Source organism: Phyllobates terribilis, unplaced genomic scaffold, assembly GCF_046119375.1.
Source record: "Phyllobates terribilis strain yellow unplaced genomic scaffold, ASM4611937v1 Scaffold_381__1_contigs__length_1843176, whole genome shotgun sequence".
Classification (NCBI taxonomy): Eukaryota; Metazoa; Chordata; class Amphibia; order Anura; family Dendrobatidae; genus Phyllobates; species Phyllobates terribilis.
In genome coordinates, this window is record NW_027363141.1 from 584,478 (window position 1) to 602,347 (window position 17,870).

The window sequence follows — 17,870 nt, forward strand, 5'->3', positions numbered from 1 at the left end:
CTTCTGCAACTTTGAACATGAAAAATCCAATGAGGAGAAGAAAAGCAAAGCCAAAGAGTCCATCCCAAAATCCGACAAACAAGCAAAATGAACAAAAAACATTGAATTTAATTCTTTCTGATTTTAGAAACTGCATTAAAGAAGGGGTGCACCGGTCCTGGAGATACTGCAATACCAGGTCAATGCGTGGAGTGGACAGAGCAAGCTCTTTTTCCATCTCCCTGTTCTAAAAATCCATTTAATATATGGTCCCCAGATAGGGGACGTATCAGATATTAAACTGATAAGAACAGATACTACACTTGATCTTAGCCAAAAGGCCGAGAAGCGATAACCAGAATTGGTTTCAAACTACGGAGCCACCCAAGGATCCTGAAAAGTCCATTTGTGGAGATGAGCTCCTGGACTCCCGTTAAGAAGACATGTTGTCAACCTCTAGATCCCTTACATGCCTGCACTTTTCGGCTTGCTGCTGCTGCAATCCACGCGTTTTAGATCTGCATAACTCCACCTCTTTAAACACAGCACCTTCACCCCCTGCTGTTCCCACCCGCCTCAACACCGTTGGAAGGGAGGAGAACCAATTAAGGCGGGGGGTGGGGTGGAACGAGCAGCTGTCTACCCTTAGCAGGAGGGCTCCTGATTACATACCTCTCCTGCTGCTGCTGCTGCTGGCTGTCCAGCAGCAGACTGAAGGTGGCTGCTGCTGTGCACAGGTATATAAAGGCTCAGAGCCTATTATGACACGCGCAGCCAGCGTTCCATTGCCACATTCCATCTACTGCAGGCAGGATACCTGGCTGGCTGAATGTCGCTGAGAAGCTCACAGAGACCGCCATAAGCAACAGTTTAACAGAATGCCACAGACTAATCAACCAAACTTTTTGGGTTGGGTTCTCTTTTATAGTCTGCAGGCATTAAATGAAAGAAGTCAGTGTTCCAGAAGAAGGAGACAACGTTTCAGAAAAGGCATTGTAGCAAACCAAAAAAGAAATTTTAAGCGCAGCAGAGTAACCAGCGCACATACCTGTTATCCCAGGTGAGTTTAAAAGGCTGCTGTTGATAACAAGGGCATTTGCTAAATAGCTGGTGTGTGTGCAACAATATACTGAAAGGTCAATTATATTGTGCAGCTTATCTCACCACCTGTAGTTATTTAGGTGAAAGCTCCAAAATGCTTGCCTAATATGTCTGTTTATCCAAAAGGAAGTAAAAAGGGAGAGCTAGAAAGATAGCATTGCATCACATTACATGGCAATGCAATGCACAGTTGCTGAAGTTGAACCAAAATGAGCTTGTAATCTGGCTTCTGCAACTTTGAACATGAAAAATCCAATGAGGAGAAGAAAAGCAAAGCCAAAGAGTCCATCCCAAAATCCGACAAACAAGCAAAATGAACAAAAAACATTGAATTCAATTCTTTCTGATTTTAGAAACTGCATTAAAGAAGGGGTGCACCGGTCCTGGAGATACTGCAATACCAGGTCAATGCGTGGAGTGGACAGAGCAAGCTCTTTTTCCATCTCCCTGTTCTAAAAATCCATTTAATATATGGTCCCCAGATAGGGGACGTATCAGATATTAAACTGATAAGAACAGATACTACACTTGATCTTAGCCAAAAGGCCGAGAAGCGATAACCAGAATTGGTTTCAAACTACGGAGCCACCCAAGGATCCTGAAAAGTCCATTTGTGGAGATGAGCTCCTGGACTCCCGTTAAGAAGACATGTTGTCAACCTCTAGATCCCTTACATGCCTGCACTTTTCGGCTTGCTGCTGCTGCAATCCACGCGTTTTAGATCTGCATAACTCCACCTCTTTAAACACAGCACCTTCACCCCCTGCTGTTCCCACCCGCCTCAACACCGTTGGAAGGGAGGAGAACCAATTAAGGCGGGGGGTGGGGTGGAACGAGCAGCTGTCTACCCTTAGCAGGAGGGCTCCTGATTACATACCTCTCCTGCTGCTGCTGCTGCTGGCTGTCCAGCAGCAGACTGAAGGTGGCTGCTGCTGTGCACAGGTATATAAAGGCTCAGAGCCTATTATGACATGCGCAGCCAGCGTTCCATTGCCACATTCCATCTACTGCAGGCAGGATACCTGGCTGGCTGAATGTCGCTGAGAAGCTCACAGAGACCGCCATAAGCAACAGTTTAACAGAATGCCACAGACTAATCAACCAAACTTTTTGGGTTGGGTTCTCTTTTATAGTCTGCAGGCATTAAATGAAAGAAGTCAGTGTTCCAGCAGAAGGAGACAACGTTTCAGAAAAGGCATTGTAGCAAACCAAAAAAGAAATTTTAAGCGCAGCAGAGTAACCAGCGCACATACCTGTTAGCTCAGGTGAGTTTAAAAGGCTGCTGTTGATAACAAGGGCATTTGCTAAATAGATGGTGTGTGTGCAACAATATACTGAAAGGTCAATTATATTGTGCAGCTTATCTCACCACCTGTAGTTATTTAGGTGAAAGCTCCAAAATGCTTGCCTAATATGTCTGTTTATCCAAAAGGAAGTAAAAAGGGAGAGCTAGAAAGATAGCATTGCATCACATTACATGGCAATGCAATGCACAGTTGCTGAAGTTGAACCAAAATGAGCTTGTAATCTGGCTTCTGCAACTTTGAACATGAAAAATCCAATGAGGAGAAGAAAAGCAAAGCCAAAGAGTCCATCCCAAAATCCGACAAACAAGCAAAATGAACAAAAAACATTGAATTTAATTCTTTCTGATTTTAGAAACTGCATTAAAGAAGGGGTGCACCGGTCCTGGAGATACTGCAATACCAGGTCAATGCGTGGAGTGGACAGAGCAAGCTCTTTTTCCATCTCCCTGTTCTAAAAATCCATTTAATATATGGTCCCCAGATAGGGGACGTATCAGATATTAAACTGATAAGAACAGATACTACACTTGATCTTAGCCAAAAGGCCGAGAAGCGATAACCAGAATTGGTTTCAAACTACGGAGCCACCCAAGGATCCTGAAAAGTCCATTTGTGGAGATGAGCTCCTGGACTCCCGTTAAGAAGACATGTTGTCAACCTCTAGATCCCTTACATGCCTGCACTTTTCGGCTTGCTGCTGCTGCAATCCACGCGTTTTAGATCTGCATAACTCCACCTCTTTAAACACAGCACCTTCACCCCCTGCTGTTCCCACCCGCCTCAACACCGTTGGAAGGGAGGAGAACCAATTAAGGCGGGGGGTGGGGTGGAACGAGCAGCTGTCTACCCTTAGCAGGAGGGCTCCTGATTACATACCTCTCCTGCTGCTGCTGCTGCTGGCTGTCCAGCAGCAGACTGAAGGTGGCTGCTGCTGTGCACAGGTATATAAAGGCTCAGAGCCTATTATGACACGCGCAGCCAGCGTTCCATTGCCACATTCCATCTACTGCAGGTAGGATACCTGGCTGGCTGAATGTCGCTGAGAAGCTCACAGAGACCGCCATAAGCAACAGTTTAACAGAATGCCACAGACTAATCAACCAAACTTTTTGGGTTGGGTTCTCTTTTATAGTCTGCAGGCATTAAATGAAAGAAGTCAGTGTTCCAGCAGAAGGAGACAACGTTTCAGAAAAGGCATTGTAGCAAACCAAAAAAGAAATTTTAAGCGCAGCAGAGTAACCAGCGCACATACCTGTTATCCCAGGTGAGTTTAAAAGGCTGCTGTTGATAACAAGGGCATTTGCTAAATAGCTGGTGTGTGTGCAACAATATACTGAAAGGTCAATTATATTGTGCAGCTTATCTCACCACCTGTAGTTATTTAGGTGAAAGCTCCAAAATGCTTGCCTAATATGTCTGTTTATCCAAAAGGAAGTAAAAAGGGAGAGCTAGAAAGATAGCATTGCATCACATTACATGGCAATGCAATGCACAGTTGCTGAAGTTGAACCAAAATGAGCTTGTAATCTGGCTTCTGCAACTTTGAACATGAAAAATCCAATGAGGAGAAGAAAAGCAAAGCCAAAGAGTCCATCCCAAAATCCGACAAACAAGCAAAATGAACAAAAAACATTGAATTCAATTCTTTCTGATTTTAGAAACTGCATTAAAGAAGGGGTGCACCGGTCCTGGAGATACTGCAATACCAGGTCAATGCGTGGAGTGGACAGAGCAAGCTCTTTTTCCATCTCCCTGTTCTAAAAATCCATTTAATATATGGTCCCCAGATAGGGGACGTATCAGATATTAAACTGATAAGAACAGATACTACACTTGATCTTAGCCAAAAGGCCGAGAAGCGATAACCAGAATTGGTTTCAAACTACGGAGCCACCCAAGGATCCTGAAAAGTCCATTTGTGGAGATGAGCTCCTGGACTCCCGTTAAGAAGACATGTTGTCAACCTCTAGATCCCTTACATGCCTGCACTTTTCGGCTTGCTGCTGCTGCAATCCAAGCGTTTTAGATCTGCATAACTCCACCTCTTTAAACACAGCACCTTCACCCCCTGCTGTTCCCACCCGCCTCAACACCGTTGGAAGGGAGGAGAACCAATTAAGGCGGGGGGTGGGGTGGAACGAGCAGCTGTCTACCCTTAGCAGGAGGGCTCCTGATTACATACCTCTCCTGCTGCTGCTGCTGCTGGCTGTCCAGCAGCAGACTGAAGGTGGCTGCTGCTGTGCACAGGTATATAAAGGCTCAGAGCCTATTATGACACGCGCAGCCAGCGTTCCATTGCCACATTCCATCTACTGCAGGCAGGATACCTAGCTGGCTGAATGTCGCTGAGAAGCTCACAGAGACCGCCATAAGCAACAGTTTAACAGAATGCCACAGACTAATCAACCAAACTTTTTGGGTTGGGTTCTCTTTTATAGTCTGCAGGCATTAAATGAAAGAAGTCAGTGTTCCAGCAGAAGGAGACAACGTTTCAGAAAAGGCATTGTAGCAAACCAAAAAAGAAATTTTAAGCGCAGCAGAGTAACCAGCGCACATACCTGTTAGCTCAGGTGAGTTTAAAAGGCTGCTGTTGATAACAAGGGCATTTGCTAAATAGATGGTGTGTGTGCAACAATATACTGAAAGGTCAATTATATTGTGCAGCTTATCTCACCACCTGTAGTTATTTAGGTGAAAGCTCCAAAATGCTTGCCTAATATGTCTGTTTATCCAAAAGGAAGTAAAAAGGGAGAGCTAGAAAGATAGCATTGCATCACATTACATGGCAATGCAATGCACAGTTGCTGAAGTTGAACCAAAATGAGCTTGTAATCTGGCTTCTGCAACTTTGAACATGAAAAATCCAATGAGGAGAAGAAAAGCAAAGCCAAAGAGTCCATCCCAAAATCCGACAAACAAGCAAAATGAACAAAAAACATTGAATTTAATTCTTTCTGATTTTAGAAACTGCATTAAAGAAGGGGTGCACCGGTCCTGGAGATACTGCAATACCAGGTCAATGCGTGGAGTGGACAGAGCAAGCTCTTTTTCCATCTCCCTGTTCTAAAAATCCATTTAATATATGGTCCCCAGATAGGGGACGTATCAGATATTAAACTGATAAGAACAGATACTACACTTGATCTTAGCCAAAAGGCCGAGAAGCGATAACCAGAATTGGTTTCAAACTACGGAGCCACCCAAGGATCCTGAAAAGTCCATTTGTGGAGATGAGCTCCTGGACTCCCGTTAAGAAGACATGTTGTCAACCTCTAGATCCCTTACATGCCTGCACTTTTCGGCTTGCTGCTGCTGCAATCCACGCGTTTTAGATCTGCATAACTCCACCTCTTTAAACACAGCACCTTCACCCCCTGCTGTTCCCACCCGCCTCAACACCGTTGGAAGGGAGGAGAACCAATTAAGGCGGGGGGTGGGGTGGAACGAGCAGCTGTCTACCCTTAGCAGGAGGGCTCCTGATTACATACCTCTCCTGCTGCTGCTGCTGCTGGCTGTCCAGCAGCAGACTGAAGGTGGCTGCTGCTGTGCACAGGTATATAAAGGCTCAGAGCCTATTATGACACGCGCAGCCAGCGTTCCATTGCCACATTCCATCTACTGCAGGCAGGATACCTGGCTGGCTGAATGTCGCTGAGAAGCTCACAGAGACCGCCATAAGCAACAGTTTAACAGAATGCCACAGACTAATCAACCAAACTTTTTGGGTTGGGTTCTCTTTTATAGTCTGCAGGCATTAAATGAAAGAAGTCAGTGTTCCAGAAGAAGGAGACAACGTTTCAGAAAAGGCATTGTAGCAAACCAAAAAAGAAATTTTAAGCGCAGCAGAGTAACCAGCGCACATACCTGTTATCCCAGGTGAGTTTAAAAGGCTGCTGTTGATAACAAGGGCATTTGCTAAATAGCTGGTGTGTGTGCAACAATATACTGAAAGGTCAATTATATTGTGCAGCTTATCTCACCACCTGTAGTTATTTAGGTGAAAGCTCCAAAATGCTTGCCTAATATGTCTGTTTATCCAAAAGGAAGTAAAAAGGGAGAGCTAGAAAGATAGCATTGCATCACATTACATGGCAATGCAATGCACAGTTGCTGAAGTTGAACCAAAATGAGCTTGTAATCTGGCTTCTGCAACTTTGAACATGAAAAATCCAATGAGGAGAAGAAAAGCAAAGCCAAAGAGTCCATCCCAAAATCCGACAAACAAGCAAAATGAACAAAAAACATTGAATTCAATTCTTTCTGATTTTAGAAACTGCATTAAAGAAGGGGTGCACCGGTCCTGGAGATACTGCAATACCAGGTCAATGCGTGGAGTGGACAGAGCAAGCTCTTTTTCCATCTCCCTGTTCTAAAAATCCATTTAATATATGGTCCCCAGATAGGGGACGTATCAGATATTAAACTGATAAGAACAGATACTACACTTGATCTTAGCCAAAAGGCCGAGAAGCGATAACCAGAATTGGTTTCAAACTACGGAGCCACCCAAGGATCCTGAAAAGTCCATTTGTGGAGATGAGCTCCTGGACTCCCGTTAAGAAGACATGTTGTCAACCTCTAGATCCCTTACATGCCTGCACTTTTCGGCTTGCTGCTGCTGCAATCCAAGCGTTTTAGATCTGCATAACTCCACCTCTTTAAACACAGCACCTTCACCCCCTGCTGTTCCCACCCGCCTCAACACCGTTGGAAGGGAGGAGAACCAATTAAGGCGGGGGGTGGGGTGGAAAGAGCAGCTGTCTACCCTTAGCAGGAGGGCTCCTGATTACATACCTCTCCTGCTGCTGCTGCTGCTGGCTGTCCAGCAGCAGACTGAAGGTGGCTGCTGCTGTGCACAGGTATATAAAGGCTCAGAGCCTATTATGACATGCGCAGCCAGCGTTCCATTGCCACATTCCATCTACTGCAGGCAGGATACCTGGCTGGCTGAATGTCGCTGAGAAGCTCACAGAGACCGCCATAAGCAACAGTTTAACAGAATGCCACAGACTAATCAACCAAACTTTTTGGGTTGGGTTCTCTTTTATAGTCTGCAGGCATTAAATGAAAGAAGTCAGTGTTCCAGCAGAAGGAGACAACGTTTCAGAAAAGGCATTGTAGCAAACCAAAAAAGAAATTTTAAGCGCAGCAGAGTAACCAGCGCACATACCTGTTAGCTCAGGTGAGTTTAAAAGGCTGCTGTTGATAACAAGGGCATTTGCTAAATAGATGGTGTGTGTGCAACAATATACTGAAAGGTCAATTATATTGTGCAGCTTATCTCACCACCTGTAGTTATTTAGGTGAAAGCTCCAAAATGCTTGCCTAATATGTCTGTTTATCCAAAAGGAAGTAAAAAGGGAGAGCTATAAAGATAGCATTGCATCACATTACATGGCAATGCAATGCACAGTTGCTGAAGTTGAACCAAAATGAGCTTGTAATCTGGCTTCTGCAACTTTGAACATGAAAAATCCAATGAGGAGAAGAAAAGCAAAGCCAAAGAGTCCATCCCAAAATCCGACAAACAAGCAAAATGAACAAAAAACATTGAATTCAATTCTTTCTGATTTTAGAAACTGCATTAAAGAAGGGGTGCACCGGTCCTGGAGATACTGCAATACCAGGTCAATGCGTGGAGTGGACAGAGCAAGCTCTTTTTCCATCTCCCTGTTCTAAAAATCCATTTAATATATGGTCCCCAGATAGGGGACGTATCAGATATTAAACTGATAAGAACAGATACTACACTTGATCTTAGCCAAAAGGCCGAGAAGCGATAACCAGAATTGGTTTCAAACTACGGAGCCACCCAAGGATCCTGAAAAGTCCATTTGTGGAGATGAGCTCCTGGACTCCCGTTAAGAAGACATGTTGTCAACCTCTAGATCCCTTACATGCCTGCACTTTTCGGCTTGCTGCTGCTGCAATCCACGCGTTTTAGATCTGCATAACTCCACCTCTTTAAACACAGCACCTTCACCCCCTGCTGTTCCCACCCGCCTCAACACCGTTGGAAGGGAGGAGAACCAATTAAGGCGGGGGGTGGGGTGGAACGAGCAGCTGTCTACCCTTAGCAGGAGGGCTCCTGATTACATACCTCTCCTGCTGCTGCTGCTGCTGGCTGTCCAGCAGCAGACTGAAGGTGGCTGCTGCTGTGCACAGGTATATAAAGGCTCAGAGCCTATTATGACACGCGCAGCCAGCGTTCCATTGCCACATTCCATCTACTGCAGGCAGGATACCTGGCTGGCTGAATGTCGCTGAGAAGCTCACAGAGACCGCCATAAGCAACAGTTTAACAGAATGCCACAGACTAATCAACCAAACTTTTTGGGTTGGGTTCTCTTTTATAGTCTGCAGGCATTAAATGAAAGAAGTCAGTGTTCCAGCAGAAGGAGACAACGTTTCAGAAAAGGCATTGTAGCAAACCAAAAAAGAAATTTTAAGCGCAGCAGAGTAACCAGCGCACATACCTGTTATCCCAGGTGAGTTTAAAAGGCTGCTGTTGATAACAAGGGCATTTGCTAAATAGCTGGTGTGTGTGCAACAATATACTGAAAGGTCAATTATATTGTGCAGCTTATCTCACCACCTGTAGTTATTTAGGTGAAAGCTCCAAAATGCTTGCCTAATATGTCTGTTTATCCAAAAGGAAGTAAAAAGGGAGAGCTAGAAAGATAGCATTGCATCACATTACATGGCAATGCAATGCACAGTTGCTGAAGTTGAACCAAAATGAGCTTGTAATCTGGCTTCTGCAACTTTGAACATGAAAAATCCAATGAGGAGAAGAAAAGCAAAGCCAAAGAGTCCATCCCAAAATCCGACAAACAAGCAAAATGAACAAAAAACATTGAATTCAATTCTTTCTGATTTTAGAAACTGCATTAAAGAAGGGGTGCACCGGTCCTGGAGATACTGCAATACCAGGTCAATGCGTGGAGTGGACAGAGCAAGCTCTTTTTCCATCTCCCTGTTCTAAAAATCCATTTAATATATGGTCCCCAGATAGGGGACGTATCAGATATTAAACTGATAAGAACAGATACTACACTTGATCTTAGCCAAAAGGCCGAGAAGCGATAACCAGAATTGGTTTCAAACTACGGAGCCACCCAAGGATCCTGAAAAGTCCATTTGTGGAGATGAGCTCCTGGACTCCCGTTAAGAAGACATGTTGTCAACCTCTAGATCCCTTACATGCCTGCACTTTTCGGCTTGCTGCTGCTGCAATCCACGCGTTTTAGATCTGCATAACTCCACCTCTTTAAACACAGCACCTTCACCCCCTGCTGTTCCCACCCGCCTCAACACCGTTGGAAGGGAGGAGAACCAATTAAGGCGGGGGGTGGGGTGGAACGAGCAGCTGTCTACCCTTAGCAGGAGGGCTCCTGATTACATACCTCTCCTGCTGCTGCTGCTGCTGGCTGTCCAGCAGCAGACTGAAGGTGGCTGCTGCTGTGCACAGGTATATAAAGGCTCAGAGCCTATTATGACATGCGCAGCCAGCGTTCCATTGCCACATTCCATCTACTGCAGGCAGGATACCTGGCTGGCTGAATGTCGCTGAGAAGCTCACAGAGACCGCCATAAGCAACAGTTTAACAGAATGCCACAGACTAATCAACCAAACTTTTTGGGTTGGGTTCTTTTTTATAGTCTGCAGGCATTAAATGAAAGAAGTCAGTGTTCCAGCAGAAGGAGACAACGTTTCAGAAAAGGCATTGTAGCAAACCAAAAAAGAAATTTTAAGCGCAGCAGAGTAACCAGCGCACATACCTGTTAGCTCAGGTGAGTTTAAAAGGCTGCTGTTGATAACAAGGGCATTTGCTAAATAGATGGTGTGTGTGCAACAATATACTGAAAGGTCAATTATATTGTGCAGCTTATCTCACCCCCTGTAGTTATTTAGGTGAAAGCTCCAAAATGCTTGCCTAATATGTCTGTTTATCCAAAAGGAAGTAAAAAGGGAGAGCTAGAAAGATAGCATTGCATCACATTACATGGCAATGCAATGCACAGTTGCTGAAGTTGAACCAAAATGAGCTTGTAATCTGGCTTCTGCAACTTTGAACATGAAAAATCCAATGAGGAGAAGAAAAGCAAAGCCAAAGAGTCCATCCCAAAATCCGACAAACAAGCAAAATGAACAAAAAACATTGAATTCAATTCTTTCTGATTTTAGAAACTGCATTAAAGAAGGGGTGCACCGGTCCTGGAGATACTGCAATACCAGGTCAATGCGTGGAGTGGACAGAGCAAGCTCTTTTTCCATCTCCCTGTTCTAAAAATCCATTTAATATATGGTCCCCAGATAGGGGACGTATCAGATATTAAACTGATAAGAACAGATTTTTTGATTGAAGCTGCATCCAAGGCACTGAAAAATGTGACCGAAGTCACACCAAAACAGCGCACGAGGCGAGGATTCATGTGGACCCTTCCCGGAGGAGAGGGTCCCCAATAAACCATCCTCATCCCTCCGAGCCAGAAGGCCACAGCGAGGGTCAGGGATCTCCGATGCTCTCCCTAGCCGAAGCCGGAGAAGAGCCGTTTTCGTGCTCCCAGCTTCCATCTAGGCTGCCACCCTAGTGGAGCTGGAGCCTGTGTTGGTTTCTCAGCCCAAAGCTGACCGGACCTCCGACCGGGTTTATAAAAATTCCCCTTCCTAGCCCGGAGGCCAGGAATAGGGGGGGTTGCTCAGAAAGTATGATTGGCAAAGGTGCGGCGTGCTACGAAGCCAAGTCTTTCTGGGGTTCCCAGTCCCAGTAAGCTTGGACTCCCACCAGGGCGCCTACTCCTGGGGCACATTGCTCCAAAGCCCTCACACTTACCCAGACTAGTGACTTCGATCCTGGAGGGCCATGTTTTCCATCAGATAACTCTATGAGCCACCTGGCGTACTAACAAGTGCACCAAACCAGTGTGTAATATGCATCAATTTACTAGGGCAGCCCAAGGACAAAACTGCCTTTTCAAATGATACTACACTTGATCTTAGCCAAAAGGCCGAGAAGCGATAACCAGAATTGGTTTCAAACTACGGAGCCACCCAAGGATCCTGAAAAGTCCATTTGTGGAGATGAGCTCCTGGACTCCCGTTAAGAAGACATGTTGTCAACCTCTAGATCCCTTACATGCCTGCACTTTTCGGCTTGCTGCTGCTGCAATCCACGCGTTTTAGATCTGCATAACTCCACCTCTTTAAACACAGCACCTTCACCCCCTGCTGTTCCCACCCGCCTCAACACCGTTGGAAGGGAGGAGAACCAATTAAGGCGGGGGGTGGGGTGGAACGAGCAGCTGTCTACCCTTAGCAGGAGGGCTCCTGATTACATACCTCTCCTGCTGCTGCTGCTGCTGGCTGTCCAGCAGCAGACTGAAGGTGGCTGCTGCTGTGCACAGGTATATAAAGTCTCAGAGCCTATTATGACACGCGCAGCCAGCGTTCCATTGCCACATTCCATCTACTGCAGGCAGGATACCTGGCTGGCTGAATGTCGCTGAGAAGCTCACAGAGACCGCCATAAGCAACAGTTTAACAGAATGCCACAGACTAATCAACCAAACTTTTTGGGTTGGGTTCTCTTTTATAGTCTGCAGGCATTAAATGAAAGAAGTCAGTGTTCCAGCAGAAGGAGACAACGTTTCAGAAAAGGCATTGTAGCAAACCAAAAAAGAAATTTTAAGCGCAGCAGAGTAACCAGCGCACATACCTGTTAGCTCAGGTGAGTTTAAAAGGCTGCTGTTGATAACAAGGGCATTTGCTAAATAGATGGTGTGTGTGCAACAATATACTGAAAGGTCAATTATATTGTGCAGCTTATCTCACCACCTGTAGTTATTTAGGTGAAAGCTCCAAAATGCTTGCCTAATATGTCTGTTTATCCAAAAGGAAGTAAAAAGGGAGAGCTAGAAAGATAGCATTGCATCACATTACATGGCAATGCAATGCACAGTTGCTGAAGTTGAACCAAAATGAGCTTGTAATCTGGCTTCTGCAACTTTGAACATGAAAAATCCAATGAGGAGAAGAAAAGCAAAGCCAAAGAGTCCATCCCAAAATCCGACAAACAAGCAAAATGAACAAAAAACATTGAATTCAATTCTTTCTGATTTTAGAAACTGCATTAAAGAAGGGGTGCACCGGTCCTGGAGATACTGCAATACCAGGTCAATGCGTGGAGTGGACAGAGCAAGCTCTTTTTCCATCTCCCTGTTCTAAAAATCCATTTAATATATGGTCCCCAGATAGGGGACGTATCAGATATTAAACTGATAAGAACAGATACTACACTTGATCTTAGCCAAAAGGCCGAGAAGCGATAACCAGAATTGGTTTCAAACTACGGAGCCACCCAAGGATCCTGAAAAGTCCATTTGTGGAGATGAGCTCCTGGACTCCCGTTAAGAAGACATGTTGTCAACCTCTAGATCCCTTACATGCCTGCACTTTTCGGCTTGCTGCTGCTGCAATCCACGCGTTTTAGATCTGCATAACTCCACCTCTTTAAACACAGCACCTTCACCCCCTGCTGTTCCCACCCGCCTCAACACCGTTGGAAGGGAGGAGAACCAATTAAGGCGGGGGGTGGGGTGGAACGAGCAGCTGTCTACCCTTAGCAGGAGGGCTCCTGATTACATACCTCTCCTGCTGCTGCTGCTGCTGGCTGTCCAGCAGCAGACTGAAGGTGGCTGCTGCTGTGCACAGGTATATAAAGGCTCAGAGCCTATTATGACACGCGCAGCCAGCGTTCCATTGCCACATTCCATCTACTGCAGGCAGGATACCTGGCTGGCTGAATGTCGCTGAGAAGCTCACAGAGACCGCCATAAGCAACAGTTTAACAGAATGCCACAGACTAATCAACCAAACTTTTTGGGTTGGGTTCTCTTTTATAGTCTGCAGGCATTAAATGAAAGAAGTCAGTGTTCCAGCAGAGGGAGACAACGTTTCAGAAAAGGCATTGTAGCAAACCAAAAAAGAAATTTTAAGCGCAGCAGAGTAACCAGCGCACATACCTGTTAGCTCAGGTGAGTTTAAAAGGCTGCTGTTGATAACAAGGGCATTTGCTAAATAGATGGTGTGTGTGCAACAATATACTGAAAGGTCAATTATATTGTGCAGCTTATCTCACCACCTGTAGTTATTTAGGTGAAAGCTCCAAAATGCTTGCCTAATATGTCTGTTTATCCAAAAGGAAGTAAAAAGGGAGAGCTAGAAAGATAGCATTGCATCACATTACATGGCAATGCAATGCACAGTTGCTGAAGTTGAACCAAAATGAGCTTGTAATCTGGCTTCTGCAACTTTGAACATGAAAAATCCAATGAGGAGAAGAAAAGCAAAGCCAAAGAGTCCATCCCAAAATCCGACAAACAAGCAAAATGAACAAAAAACATTGAATTCAATTCTTTCTGATTTTAGAAACTGCATTAAAGAAGGGGTGCACCGGTCCTGGAGATACTGCAATACCAGGTCAATGCGTGGAGTGGACAGAGCAAGCTCTTTTTCCATCTCCCTGTTCTAAAAATCCATTTAATATATGGTCCCCAGATAGGGGACGTATCAGATATTAAACTGATAAGAACAGATTTTTTTTTTAATTTGGCTATCCCCTGCAGAGGGATAAAACCGTTTATTAAAACTTTAACAAATTACAAGCATAATTAGACAAATACCAAACGTTAAAAGACAAATGAAATTTACAAAACAAAAAAATACAAAGATTTTAAATAATTAGGTTCCATTGGTCAACAAGCCATTTTTTGGAAATATGTACATTCTTCTTTTTGTCAATTAAATAATAAGTATACATTTCACATAAACATAAACTTAAAACATCATTCACTGATAAAACATCTTGTTTAAAAATAGCAATGTTGCGCGCTTTCCAGAGAGATGACTTGGCGCAGTTCACTGTCTTCCAAGCCATTGTGTACTGGTCCATTGTGGGGCATTCCATAAGTCCGTATAGCACAGTTTTATATGTAAAGTCCTTGAGGTCTGCCACCCTTTCCAGTAGGGGGAGCAGTCTTCTCCAGAAATCCTTTGCAAAATTACATGTCCATAATAGATGTTCCACCGTTTCCTCTTCTTGGCATCCGGCTCTTGGGCAGATGGCAGACCTCACAAATCCTCTTCTGTATTGGAATGCCCGGCAAGGAAGACAGCGGTGCATGCAACTCCAAGCCAGATCTCTCTGTTCATTAAAAAGATAAAAAACGTTAATCATTTTCCAGATAGACATAGATTTGTCATCATCATATCTGTCAACATTACATATTTCCTCACTTTTACGTATTTCTTTAATTAGTTTCTTACTATTTCTTAATTCCTCTATTTTCTTAGTCCCTAAATTAAAATCGGACACTATTTTCCTTAAAATCTCATAATGCGTCGACAAATTAAAAGCATGGGGCACAGATATATTAACTTCATACCATCCAAACTTTCTCATAAAAAATCCTGTATTAAAACGCATAAAAAAGGACCAATAGTGATTCTTAAAAAGGGCATTAAAACAGTAAACGAACAGATGGATTAAAAGAAACCTATTAAAATCTGGAAAATCTTTACCACCTTTTACTTTTGATTTCATCACGATTTCTCTTTTCAGCTTTTCCATTTTTGAATTCCAAAAGAAGGTAAAACAGGTTTTGGTTATCTTTTTTAAAACATTAACAGGCGGGGGGAAAACCATGCTAAGATACAATAAAAGAGGTAAAATCACCATCTTTAAAACCAATACTTTACCCTCCATTGTAAGTCTCCTCATGTTCCACATACATATTTTCGTATTTACTTTCTGTGTAACTGTTTCCCAACTATTATAACCATCATTATTTTCAGTGAATGATATACCTAAAATGGAAATGGATTCGGAGACATTAATTGGTACATCACGTAAAATCATCCCCCCAACACTTAAAATGTTACACTTATTAAAATTGATTTTAAAACCAGAAGCTAGACAAAAGGATTGCACTTGATGGAGAGTGGCCGTAAGTGATGGTGCATCTGTACACAAGACCGCCACGTCATCCATGTAGCCTACAACCTTGGCCTCCAAACCACCGCTTCCAGGCAGAGGGACACCGCATATCTGTTTATTTTGGCGTATTGCACATAACATTGGTTCCAGTGCACAGATAAACAGTAGGGGGGACAGAGGGCATCCCTGTTTCACCCCTGACCGTAAAAATACCTCTTGTGTCTTAAAACCATTCACTAAAATCTTACTTGTACAATCCTTGTAAAATGCTTTAAGCGATAGTAAAAACCCTTCTGGTATGCCCATTTTCTGTAAAACTTTAAAAAGATAAAAGTGTGAGACACGGTCAAATGCTTTTTCAAAATCAATAGATAAAATCGCCATTTTCCCCTTTCTGTCTTTTACATCCTCAATACAGTCTTTCACTAAATTCAGATTGTCCCATATACTGCGCCCCGGCACCCCACACACTTGATTAGAATGAATAACTTTGCTGATGACTTCTTTTAGACGATTTGCACAAATTTTAGCCATTATTTTATAGTCACAATTTAAAAGTGTTATTGGTCTCCAGTTTTCTAATTTTGATTTATCACCTTTTTTGTATAGGAGGGAGACTTCACCTTTCTTCCAGGAATTTAATAAAACCTTATTATTAAAAACCTCAGTAAACAAATAAAACAAATCATCTTTTAAAATATCATAAAAACATACATAAAATTCTATTGGGATGCCATCAGGACCAGGGACCTTTCCAGTTTTAAAACTTTTAATAGTTTTTAACACTTCTTGTTCCGTTAAAACTTGGGATAAAAACTCTTGGGATGCGGGATCTAAAACAGCTGTTAGTCCTTGCAGCGAATCATCCATTAATTTATTATCTATATTTTTTCCATTAAAAAGATTAGAAAAAAAAACCTCAACTTTACCCAGCATATTTTTTATATTATTCTCACCATCTATATGGTCAATTATCACTTTTTCTTTTTTATTTTTCCTAAAAAAATATCTGGAACACTTTTCATTTTCTTCTATATGTTGTACTCTAGAACGAAAAATGATCTCTTTTCCTTTTTGTTCTAGCCATTTTGAAATCTCTTCTTTTAAGTTTGAAATATCAAGTTGTACATCTATCCCATTGTCTCTGAGCTTAAATAATGTTTGTAGGCGGGTATTTAAAATTCTATATTCTTCATATTTTTCTTTGGCTCTACATATACTCTTTTTAATAAAAAAGTCTTTTATTTTTACTTTCATTCTACCCCACCATACACTCATAGTCTCATTTGTTTTTTTCCCTTTTCTACATTTCCTATAAAACTCAATAAAATCTGATAAAATCTGCGGGTCGGTTAAAAGGGATACGTTCATTTTCCAGCTTTTCTTACCACATTTTTTGTTGTCATTTACTTTTATGGTAAAGGATAAAAGTTTATGGTCTGAAAATATATTAGCTAAAACTTCACATTTGGCAGGTATTGTTTTATCTGAACCAAAAATAAAATCAATCCTAGAGCTACAATTAGCATTGCTCCAAGTGAAACCGGCGTCCTCTGGGCTGTCACTATGACACTCTTTATATATGTCTATCAATTTAGCATCTTTGACTATATCATGTAGCATACCTGAGGTTTTATCGTAGTTCCTGCTTACAGAGCTGGAGCGCCGGTTTTCACCTTTTAAAACACAATTAAAATCCCCTGCTAAGATAAAAGGTACAGAGTTATTAATAAATAATGGTAAAAGATCAAGCATTTCGGCTCTTTCATTTTTCTCTGGGGATCCATAAAAATTTAAAAACTGCCATCTAATACCATCAATAAAAGCTTTTACTAATAAAATACGACCTGGTAAAATTTCCTGAATAAAATCAATTAAAACGTTCCCTTTAAAAAGTATGGCTACACCCGCTGATCCTGCAGCATTCGATCCGGACCAGACAGATGGCCCACACTTCCACTCATCTTTATATTTTTGATATGACATTTCATGTGGGATATTACATTCTTGCAGAAAAAATACAGATGCAGTAAAACACGTAAAAAAATTAAAAAGAGCAGTTCTTCTCGTGTTAGATTTTATGCCTCTCACGTTGAGGGAAATACCTTTCAGTTCAGCCATCATTAGAAAATGTAGAAATTTTACTTAGGTAACTAAGAGCAACGGATTTACCTGTCCGATGAACCTGATCAGACCACTGGGCTTGCGCCTCCCTCCTCATCTGATAGTATCGTCACGAGAGTCTCCGTGGAGGAGGAAAGATTACCACATTTATATAAACCCGACGCTACACTGGCATAGCTCAGAGGGCTGGCTGGCAGAACCCGCTGGGTCTCCATTGGCTGGCCATGCAGTTCCTCATCAGGTGGGTCCCCGAGGGGTTCCGCCGCCCCTGTTTGACCTGTAGAAGGTCGTCCTATAGGAGGAGGTTGCGCACAAGGCAGAGCCTCTGACTCTTCAGAGGCAGCAAGATCCCGGTCCCCAC

The 17,870-nt window shown here is 43.1% G+C and overlaps 11 non-coding genes and 1 pseudogene across 11 annotated transcripts; all 12 read right to left on the reverse strand.

Annotated features, from left to right (window-relative positions):
* Positions 1-141: 141 nt before the first annotated feature.
* Positions 142-332, reverse strand: LOC141223893 (U2 spliceosomal RNA). Its single transcript, XR_012291415.1, has one exon. It is a non-coding gene; the product is annotated as a U2 spliceosomal RNA (small nuclear RNA).
* A 1,115-nt stretch (positions 333-1,447) lies between these two features.
* On the reverse strand, positions 1,448-1,638 carry LOC141223894 (U2 spliceosomal RNA). Its single transcript, XR_012291416.1, has one exon. It is a non-coding gene; the product is annotated as a U2 spliceosomal RNA (small nuclear RNA).
* A 1,115-nt stretch (positions 1,639-2,753) lies between these two features.
* Positions 2,754-2,944, reverse strand: LOC141223896 (U2 spliceosomal RNA). The gene has a single exon (XR_012291417.1). It is a non-coding gene; the product is annotated as a U2 spliceosomal RNA (small nuclear RNA).
* A 1,115-nt stretch (positions 2,945-4,059) lies between these two features.
* LOC141223897 (U2 spliceosomal RNA) lies at positions 4,060-4,250 on the reverse strand. Its single transcript, XR_012291418.1, has one exon. It is a non-coding gene; the product is annotated as a U2 spliceosomal RNA (small nuclear RNA).
* Positions 4,251-5,365: 1,115 nt separating this feature from the next.
* On the reverse strand, positions 5,366-5,556 carry LOC141223898 (U2 spliceosomal RNA). Its single transcript, XR_012291419.1, has one exon. It is a non-coding gene; the product is annotated as a U2 spliceosomal RNA (small nuclear RNA).
* A 1,115-nt stretch (positions 5,557-6,671) lies between these two features.
* Positions 6,672-6,862, reverse strand: LOC141223899 (U2 spliceosomal RNA). The gene has a single exon (XR_012291420.1). It is a non-coding gene; the product is annotated as a U2 spliceosomal RNA (small nuclear RNA).
* Positions 6,863-7,977: 1,115 nt separating this feature from the next.
* On the reverse strand, positions 7,978-8,168 carry LOC141223901 (U2 spliceosomal RNA). Its single transcript, XR_012291422.1, has one exon. It is a non-coding gene; the product is annotated as a U2 spliceosomal RNA (small nuclear RNA).
* A 1,115-nt stretch (positions 8,169-9,283) lies between these two features.
* Positions 9,284-9,474, reverse strand: LOC141223902 (U2 spliceosomal RNA). Its single transcript, XR_012291423.1, has one exon. It is a non-coding gene; the product is annotated as a U2 spliceosomal RNA (small nuclear RNA).
* Positions 9,475-10,589: 1,115 nt separating this feature from the next.
* Positions 10,590-10,771, reverse strand: LOC141224152 (U2 spliceosomal RNA). Its single transcript, XR_012291667.1, has one exon. It is a non-coding gene; the product is annotated as a U2 spliceosomal RNA (small nuclear RNA).
* Positions 10,772-11,295: 524 nt separating this feature from the next.
* Positions 11,296-11,411, reverse strand: LOC141224249 (U2 spliceosomal RNA; annotated as a pseudogene).
* Positions 11,412-12,526: 1,115 nt separating this feature from the next.
* On the reverse strand, positions 12,527-12,717 carry LOC141223903 (U2 spliceosomal RNA). The gene has a single exon (XR_012291424.1). It is a non-coding gene; the product is annotated as a U2 spliceosomal RNA (small nuclear RNA).
* Positions 12,718-13,832: 1,115 nt separating this feature from the next.
* Positions 13,833-14,021, reverse strand: LOC141224169 (U2 spliceosomal RNA). The gene has a single exon (XR_012291679.1). It is a non-coding gene; the product is annotated as a U2 spliceosomal RNA (small nuclear RNA).
* Positions 14,022-17,870: the final 3,849 nt, after the last annotated feature.